Genomic DNA, 10,905 nt, shown 5'->3' with positions numbered 1-10,905 from the left:
TTTGGGTCAGAAACATTTCATAGTACTATATTATGTGTAACTATGCGAAAAGAATCAAATTGGAGTAGGTCGGGCAACTGATTATATGAGTTTGTTAGAAAAACCACTTTCCTTTGCTCCTAGCGCCTTCTCGTTCGCTGTATTGCGTTTTGAGCCGATAAGGAGCACAAGAGTGTAAGGGGACACAGGATGAATGGGAACTAGTTTTGTTATTGTACTTTTGATGAAGAGTGACTTTCTAGACATAAAATGTCACTTTTTTCACCTTATCATACTTTTTCATCAACTTTTGCATTTTAATGTAAACAATCATATTTCGTAATATTTTGGGTCAGAAACATTGCATAGTATGATATGATGTCTAAATATGTGAAAAGAATCAAATTGGAGTAGGTCGGGCAACTGATTATATGAGTTTGTTAGAAAAACCACTTTCCCTTGCTCCTAGCGCCTTCTCGTTCGCTGTATAGCGTTTTAAGTGGATAAAGAGCACAAGTGTGTAAGGGGACACAGGATGAATTGGAACTAGTTTTGTTATTGTACTTTTGATTCAAAGTGACTTTCTAGACATAAAATGTCACTTTTTTCACCTTATCATACATTTTCATCAACTGTTGCACTTTAATGTAAACAATCATATTTCGTAATATTTTGGGTCAGAAACATTGCATAGTACTATATTATGTGTAACTATGTGAAAAGAATCAAATTGGAGTAGGTCGGGCAACTGATTATATGAGTTTGTTAGAAAAACCACTTTCCTTTGCTCCTAGTGCCTTCTCGTTCGCTGTATAGGGTTTTGAGCGGATAAAGAGCACTAGTGTGTAAGGGGACACAGGATGAATGGGAACTAGTTTTGTTATTGTACTTTTGATAAAAAGTGACTTTCTAGACATAAAATGTCACTTTTTTGACCTTATCATACATTTTCATCAACTTTTGCACTTTAATGTAAACAATCATATTTCGTAATATTTTGGGTCAGAAACATTGCATAGTACTATATTATGTCTAAATATGTGAAAAGAATCAAATTGGAGTAGGTCGGGCAACTGATTATATGAGTTTGTTAGAAAAACCACTTTCCTTTGCTCCTAGTGCCTTCTCGTTCGCTGTATAGCGTTTTGAGCGGATAAAGAGCACAAGTGTGTAAGGGGACACAGGATGAATGGGAACTAGTTTTGTTATTGTACTTTTGATAAAAAGTGACTTTCTAGACATAAAATGTCACTTTTTTCACCTTATCATACTTTTTCATCAACTTTTGCATTTTAATGTAAACAATCATATTTCGTAATATTTTGGGTCAGAAACATTGCATAGTACTATATTATGTCTAAATATGTGAAAAGAATCAAATTGGAGTAGGTCGGGCAACTGATTATATGAGTTTGTTAGAAAAACCACTTTCCTTTGCTCCTAGCGCCTTCTCGTTCGCTGTATAGCGTTTTGAGCGGATAAAGAGCACAAGTGTGTAAGGGGACACAGGATGAATGGGAACTAGTTTTGTTATTGTACTTTTGATGAAAAGAGACTTTCTAGACATAAAATGTCACTTTTTTCACCTTATCATACATTTTCATCAACTGTTGCACTTTAATGTAAACAATCATATTTCGTAATATTTTGGGTCAGAAACATTGCATAGTACTATATTATGTGTAACTATGTCAAAAGAATCAAATTGGAGTAGGTCGGGCAACTGATTATATGAGTTTGTTAGAAAAACCACTTTCCTTTGCTCCTAGCGCCTTCTCGTTCACTGTATAGCGTTTTGAGCGGCTAAAGAGCACAAGTGTGTAAGGGGACACGGGATGAACGGGAACTAGTTTTGTTATTGTACTTTTGATGAAAAGTGACTTTCTAGACATAAAATGTCACTTTTTTCACCTTATCATACTTTTTCATCAACTTTTGCATTTTAATGTAAACAATCATATTTCGTAATATTTTGGGTCAGAAACATTGCATAGTGCTATATTATGTCTAAATATGTGAAAAGAATCAAATTGGAGTAGGTCGGGCAACTGATTATATGAGTTTGTTAGAAAAACCACTTTCCCTTGCTCCTAGCGCCTTCTCGTTCGCTGTATAGCGTTTTGAGCGGATAAAGAGCACAAGTGTGTAAGGGGACACAGGATGAATTGGAACTAGTTTTGTTATTGTACTTTTGATTCAAAGTGACATTCTAGACATAAAATGTCACTTTTTTCACCTTATCATACATTTTCATCAACTTTTGCACTTTAATGTAAACAATCATATTTCGTAATATTTTGGGTCAGAAACATTGCATAGTACTATATTATGTCTAAATATGTGAAAAGAATCAAATTGGAGTAGGTCGGGCAACTGATTATATGAGTTTGCTAGAAAAACCACTTTCCTTTGCTCCTAGCGCCTTCTCGTTCGCTGTATAGCGTTTTGAGCGGATAAAGAGCACAAGTGTGTAAGGGGACACAGGATGAATGGGAACTAATTTTGTTATTGTACTTTTGATAAAAAGTGACTTTCTAGACATAAAATGTCACTTTTTTCACCTTATCATACATTTTCATCAACTTTTTGCACTTTAATGTAAACAATCATATTTCGTAATATTTTGGGTCAGAAACATTGCATAGTACCATATTATGTCTAAATATGTGAAAAGAATCAAATTGGAGTAGGTCGGGCAACTGATTATATGAGTTTATTAGAAAAACCACTTTCCTTTGCTCCTAGCGCCTTCTCGTTCGCTGTATAGCGTTTTGAGCGGATAAAGAGCACAAGTGTGAAAGGGGACACAGGATGAATGGGAACTAGTTTCGTCATTGTACTTTTGATGTAAAGTGACTTTCTAGACATAAAATGTCACTTTTTTCACCTTAGCACACTTTATCATCAACATTTTACATTTTAATGTCAACAATCATATTTCGTAATATTTTAGGTCAGAAACAGTTCATAGTACTATATTATGTGTAAATATGTGAAAAATATCATATTGGAGTAGGTCGGGCAATTGATTACATGAGTTTGTAGGAAAAACCACTTTCTTTTGCTCCAAGCCCCTTCTGAAGCGATGTATAGCGTTTTGAGAGTATAAAGAGGACAAGTGTGCATGGGGACACAGGATGAATGGGAACTAGTTTTGTCATTGTACTTTTGATGAAAAGTGACTTTCTAGACATAAAATGTCACTTTTTTCACCTTAGCACACTTTATCAACAACTTTTACATTTTAATGTAAACAATCATATTTCGTAGTATTTTAGGTCAGAAACAGTTCATAGTACTATATTATGTGTAAATATGTGAAAAATATCATACGGGAGTAGGTCGGGCAATTGATTACATGAGTTTGTTGGAAAAACCACTTTCCTTTGCTCCTAGCGCCTTCTCAATCGCTGTATAGCGTTTTGAGTGTATAAAGAGCACAAGTGTGTTTGGGAACACAGGATGAATGGGAACTAGTTTTGTCATTGTACTTTTGATGAAAAGTGACTTTCTAGACATAAAATGTCACTTTTTTCACCTTAGCACACTTTATCATCAACTTTTACATTTTAATGTAAACAATCATATTTCGTAATATTTTAGGTCAGAAACAGTTCATAGTACTATATTATGTCTAAATATGTGAAAAACATCATATGGGAGTAGGTCGGGCAATTGATTACATGAGTTTGTTAGAAAAACCACTTTCCTTTGCTCCTAGCGCCTTCTCAATCGCTGTATAGCGTTTTGAGCGTATAAAGAGCACAAGTGTGTATTGGTACACAGGATGAATGGGAATTAGTTTTGTTATTGTACTTTTGGTGGAAAGTGACTTTCTAGACATAAAATGTCACTTTTTTCAGCTTAGCACACTTTATCATCAACTTTTACATTTTAATGTAAACAATCATATTTCGTAATATTTTAGGTCAGAAACATTTCATAGTACTATATTATGTGTAAATATGTGAAAAATATCATACGGGAGTATGTCGGGCAATTGATTATATGAGTTTGTTGGAAAAACCACTTTCCTTTGCTCCTAGCGCCTTCTCAATCGCTGTATAGCCTTCTGAGCGTATAAAGAGCACAAGTGTGCATGGGGACACAGGATGAATGGGAACTAGTTTTGTCATTGTACTTTTGATGAAAAGTGACTTTCTAGACATAAAATGTCACTTTTTCACCTTAGCACACTTTATCATCAACTTTTACATTTTAATGTAAACAATCATATTTCATAATATTTTAGGTCAGAAACATTTCATAGTACTATATTATGTGTAAATATGTGAAAAATATCATACGGGAGTAGGTCGGACAATTGATTACATGAGTTTGTTGGAAAAACCACTTTCCTTTGCTCCTAGCGCCTTCTCAATCGCTGTATAGCGTTTTGAGCTTATAAAGAGCACAAGTGTGCATGGGGACACAGGATGAATGGGAACTAGTTTTGTCATTGTACTTTTGATGAAAAGTGACTTTCTAGACATGAAATGTCACTTTTTTCACCTTAGCACACTTTATCATCAACTTTTACATTTTAATGTAAACAATCATATTTCGTAATATTTTAGGTCAGAAACATTTCATAGTACTATATTATGTGTAAATATGTGAAAAATATCATACGGGAGTAGGTCGGGCAATTGATTATATGAGTTTGTTGGAAAAACCACTTTCCTTTACTCCTAGCGCCTTCTCAATCGCTGTATAGCGTTTTGAGTGTATAAAGAGCACAAGTGTGTTTGTGAACACAGGATGAATGGGAACTAGTTTCGTCATTGTACTTTTGATGAAAAGTGACTTTCTAGACATAAAATGTCACTTTTTTCACCTTAGCACACTTTATCATCAACTTTTACATTTTAATGTAAACAATCATATTTCGTAATATTTTAGGTCAGAAACATTTCATAGTACTATATTATGTGTAAATATGTGAAAAATGTCATATGGGAGTAGGTCGGGCAATTGATTACATGAGTTTGTTAGAAAAACCACTTTCCTTTGCTCCTAGCGCCTTTTCAAACGCTGTATAGCGTTTTGAGCATATAAAGAGCACAAGTGTGTATGGGTACACAGGATGAATGGGAATTAGTTTTGTCATTGTACTTTTGATGGAAAGTGACTTTCTAGACATAAAATGTCACTTTTTTCAGCTTAGCACACTTTATCATCAACTTTTACATTTTAATGTAAACAATCATATTTCGTAATATTTTAGGTCAGTAACAGTTCATAATACTATATTATGTGTAAATATGTGAAAAATATCATATTGGATTCCATCGGGCAATTGATTATATGAGTTTGTTAGATAAACCACTTTACTTTGCTCCTAGCGCCTTCTGAAGCGCTGTATCGCGTTTTGAGCGTATAATGAGCACCAGTGTGAATGGACACACAGGATGAATAGGAACAAGTTTTGTTATGGTACTTTTGATGAAAAGTGACTTTCTACACTTCAAATGACACTTTTTTCACCTTATCATCAAGTTTTACATTTTAATGTAAAAAATCATATTTCGCCTTATTTTAGGTCAGAAACATTTCATAGTACTGTATTATGTCTAACTATGTGAAAAATATCATATTGGAGTCCGTCGGGAAATTGATTATATGAGTTTGTTAGAAAAACCACTTTCCTTTGCACCTAGCGCCTTCTCAAGCGCTGTATAGCGTTTTGAGCATATAAAGAGCACAAGTGTGTATGGGTACACAGGATGAATGGGAATTCGTTTTGTCATTGTACTTTTGATGAATAGTAACTTTCTACACTTCAAATGACACTTTTTTCACCTTATCATACTTCACCATCAAGTTTTACATTTTAATGTAAACAATCATATTTCGTATTATTTTACGTCAGAAACATTTCATAGTACTGTGTTCTTTCTAACTATGTGAAATATATCATATTGGATTCCATCGGGCAATTGATTATATGAGTTTGTTAGAAAAACCACTTTCCTTTGCTCCTAGCGCTTTCTCAAGTGCAGTATAATGTTTTGAGCGTATAAAGAGCACCAGTGTGTATGGACAACAGGATGAATGGGAACAAGTTTGTTTATGGTACTTTTGATGAAAAGTGACTTTCTACACTTGAAATAACACTTTTATCACCTTATAATCGAGTTTTACATTTTAATGTAAATAATTATATTTCGTCTTATTTTAGGTCAGAAACATTTCATAGTACTGTATTATGTCTAACTCTGTGAAAAATATCATATTGGAGTCCGTCGGGCAATTGATTATATGAGTTTCTTAGAAAAACCACTTTCCTTTGCTCCTAGCGCCTTCTCATGCGCTGTATATCGTTTTGAGCGTATAAAGAGCACCAGTGTGTATGGACACACAGGATGAATGGGAACAAGTTTTGTTATCGTAATTTTGATGAAAAGTGACTTTCTACACTTGAAATGACACTTTTTTCACTTTATCATCAGGTTTTACATTTTAATGTAAACAATCATATTTCGTCGTATTTTAGGCCAGAAATATTTCATTGTACTATGTAATGTCTAACTATGTGAAAAATATCATTCTGGAGTCCGTCGGGCAATTGATTATATGAGTTTGTTAGGAAAACCACTTTCCTTTGCTCCTAGCACCTTCTCAAGCGCTGTATAGCATTTTGACCGTATAAAGAGCACTAGTGTGTCTGGACACGCAGGATGAATGGGAACAAGTTTTGTTATGGTACTTTTGATGAAAAGTGATTTTCTACACTTCAATTGAAGTGTAAGAAATCAAAATGACACTTTTTTCACCTTATCATACTTTACCTTCAAGTTTTACATTTTAATGTAAAAAATCATATTTCGTATTATTTTAGGTCAGAAACATTTCATAGTACTTTATTCTTTCTAACTATGTGAAAAATATCATTTGTTATGGTTGATGAAAAGTGACTTTCTACACTTGAAATAACACTTTTATCACCTTATAATCGAGTTTTACATTTTAATGTAAACAATCATTTTACATTTTAATGTAAACAATCATATTTCGTCTTATTTTAGGTCAGAAACTTTTCATAGTACTGTATTATGTCTAACTATGTGATAAATATCATATTGGAGTCCGTCTGGCAATTGATTATACGAGTTTGTTAGAAAAACCACTTTCCTTTGCTCCTAGCGCCTTCACAAGCGTTTTATAGCGTTTTAAGTGGATAAAGAGCACGAGTCTGTCTGGACACACAGGATGAATGGGACCAAGTTTTGTTATGGTCCTTTTTATGAACTTTCTACACTTCAAATGACACTTTTTTCACCTTATCATACTTTATCATCAAGTTTTACATTTTAATGTGAACAATCATATTTCGTCTTATTTTAGGTCAGAAACATTTCATAGTACTGTATTATGTCTAACTATGTGAAAAATATCATATTGGAGTCAATCGGGCAATAGTACATTCTATAGAGACTGTCTGTTCCCCGAGCTATATACATAGAAAATTTCGGAAAGTTTGTTTTACTAACCTAATTAACATAAAATTAGATCATACCAAATGCACATCCAGCACCTTTGATCTGAAGCTAGGACTATTAAACATTAGATCTCTTATGTCTAAGGCTCTTATTGTAAATAAAATCATTACTGATCAGGAATGTAACATAATGTGTTTAACAGAAATTTGGATTAAACCAAAGGAGTACATAGCATTAATGAAGCCAGTCCTCCTGGATACAGTTATGTACATCAGCCTCGTTCAACTGGTAGAGGAGGAGGTGTTGGTCTCATCCATAGTCAAAATCTAGGCGTCACACAAAAACCTTGTCATAAATTCAACTCTTTTGAAATTCTTTATACCAGTATAACTTATGTAGCTACAAAAAATAAGTCAATACCTCTAATTATTATTTACAAACCCCCTGGACCATATATTGAATTCCTTAGTGAATTTGCTGATTTTATCTCAAAAAAAGTTTCTGTAGAAAAACCATTAATCTTTGGTGATTTTAATATTCATTTTGATAACCCGGAAGACCCTCTGAGAACAGCGGTTGTGTCCATCTTAGATTCAGTAGGGGTCAATCAGAATGTAATAGGACCTACTCATAATGGTGGTCACACTCTTAACCTGATACTAACATTTCTAAATATAGAAAATATTGTAATTTTTCCATAGTCTGAAGTTGTCTCAGAGTTTATCTCATTCATAATACGTATTGATCATAATATTTTCACCTCGGCTCACTACCGGATAAAACGTACATTCACGTCAGCTACTGCACAGAGCTTCACCAATAACCTCCCAGAGACATCAGTTAGATTTGGATCACTGTCTGATCCCATAGAACTCGATCAGGCAACTGAATGCTTAGAGTCAACGCACTGCTACATGTTAGATAGAGTGGCTCCACTCAAAAGAAAAATAATTAGACAGAAAAAGCTAGCACCCTGGTATAATGATCAAATGCGTACCTTAAAACAGACCACTCGACAATTAGAAGGTAAATGGCTTCAAACCAAATCAAACAGCATGGTAGGAGAGCCTACTGAACTATAGAAAATCTCCTAGTGATGCTAGTAAAGTCTATCTCTCCACCTTAATAGGAGATACCAAAAAAAATGCGAGATTTCTATTCAACACGGTGGCAAAATTAACTAGGAATAAAATGAGTACAGAAAGAAGCACACAATCATTACATAGCAGCGAAGATTTCTTGAATTTTTTCATTGGTAAAGATGAAAATATTAGATATGAAATTCAGGCTATTAAATTAAAACCAGACAGTTTTATAACTAACCCTGTAGATGATAATATAGCAATATCTGTTCAATGATTAGAATGTTTTACTCCCCTCGGAGAGACCGGACTAGCTCCATTAATCTCTTCAACAAAATCATCAATTTGTATACTAGATCCTTTACCTACATGTTTCTTTAAACAGATTTGTCCTGGAGTAATTTAACCCCTTCTAAATATAATAAATTCTTCCCTTAGCATTGGCTATGTACCAAAATCATTTAAATTAGCAGTTATTAAGCCCCTGATTTAAAAACCTGACCTTGACCCCTCTCAACTGTCCAGCTATAGACCAATATATAATCTCCCCTTTTTCTTCACGATATAAAAAAGTTGTAGCACAGCAGCTATGCTCGTACTTAGATAGGAACAAGATTCATGAAATGTATCAGTCTGGGTTTAGACCTCATCATATCACAGAGACAGTGCTAGAAAAAGCAGTAAATGATCAACTACTGGCCTCTGATTGGGGTTGTGTCTCGTTGCTTGTGTAACTTGACCTTAGTGCAGCTTTTGATACTATAGATCATACTATTCTCCTTGATAGATTAGAAAATGTTGTTGGCATTAAGGGAACGGTCCTCTCCTGGCTTGGGTCTTATTTGATCGCTATCAGTTCGTAGATATAAATGGCGGCTTCACGCATACCGAGGTTAAATTTGGTGTTCCACAAGGTTCTGTTTTAGGCCCAGTGCTTTTTACTTTATATATATATATATATATATATATATATATATATATATATATATATATATATATATATATATATATATATATACATATATACATATATATATACATACATATATATATATATATATATATATATATATATATATATATATATATATATATATATATATATATATATATGTACTACCTCTAGGTCAAATGATTAATAAACATGGAATTAGCTTCCATTGTTATGACACACAGTTGTATGTTTCAGCTAAGCCAGACGACAGATAGCAGCTTAATAAAGTTGAGGAATGTGTAAAAGACATTAGACGGTGGATGTTTATTAACGTCCTCTTACTTAATTCTGATAAGACAGAAGTACTTGTACTAGGACCACATAAGTAAGCTTTCTGATTACACAGTACCTCTGAATGGACTTTCTGTTTCATCATGTGCAGCAGTAAAAGATCTTGGAGTGATTATTGTCTTCAGTCTATTATTTGATGCTCATGTAGATAATATTGCTAGGATAGCCTTCTTTCATCTCAGAAATAATTATAAGATAAGAAATATATTGTCAATACATGATGCATAAATTTTAGTTCATGCTTTCATCACCTTTAGACTAGATTATTGTAATGCCATACTGTCTGGATGTTCGAGTAGGTGCATAAACAAACTCCAGTTAGTCCAGAATGCAACTGCTAGAGTCTTAACTAGAACCAGAAGATACGACCACATCACCCCGATCTTATCCACACGGCTCCCAGTGAAATCACACATTAATTATAAAATACTATTATTGGCTTATAAAGCACAAAACGGTCCTTCGGCACAGTATCTAAACGAACTTTTGGTTTTCTATGATCCACCACGCCTACTTAGATCAAAAGGTGCAGGCTATTTGTACCTTTATTTATACCTTGAATAGCGAAGGCAACAGCAGGGGGAAGAGCTTTTTCTTACAAAGCCCCACAGTTATGGAATAGCCTTCCAATTAGTGTTCGGGGCTCAGACACTCTCAGTGTTTAAGTCTAGGCTTAAAACGTGTTTGTTTACTCAAGCTTACCATGAGTAGACTTTCTGTTACGCAAAGCACAGTCCGAACAATCTTTCCCTCTCTCCTTCTTCTGAGCCACACATGATTTTATGGAGATACTAGAGATCCTGATCCTTTCTGATCTCCAGACCTGCCTGATCCATTCGGATGGAGCTATCATCTACTCCAATTCCAGATGGACACACTCACTGTGGTTGCTGGAACTACGGTTGCTTCTAAGGACTGCAATTTCAACTTTCAGTTTTGCACTCGGGTCTCCTTTGAACAGTGGACTATGAGTGAGGAGAGGCAAGGGTCCAAATTTATTGTTGCATGAGATCCCACAGTTGAGACGTCCCAAGGATTATCTAAAAAACCAGAGCTGATGCTCTTCTATTTATACAGTTTTCTTAGGGTCAGGATGACCCAGACATCAATATGTTTA

This window comes from Ictalurus punctatus, chromosome 3 (assembly GCF_001660625.3).
Source record: "Ictalurus punctatus breed USDA103 chromosome 3, Coco_2.0, whole genome shotgun sequence".
Lineage (NCBI taxonomy): Eukaryota > Metazoa > Chordata > Actinopteri > Siluriformes > Ictaluridae > Ictalurus > Ictalurus punctatus.
This window is presented reverse-complemented; position numbering follows the sequence as displayed.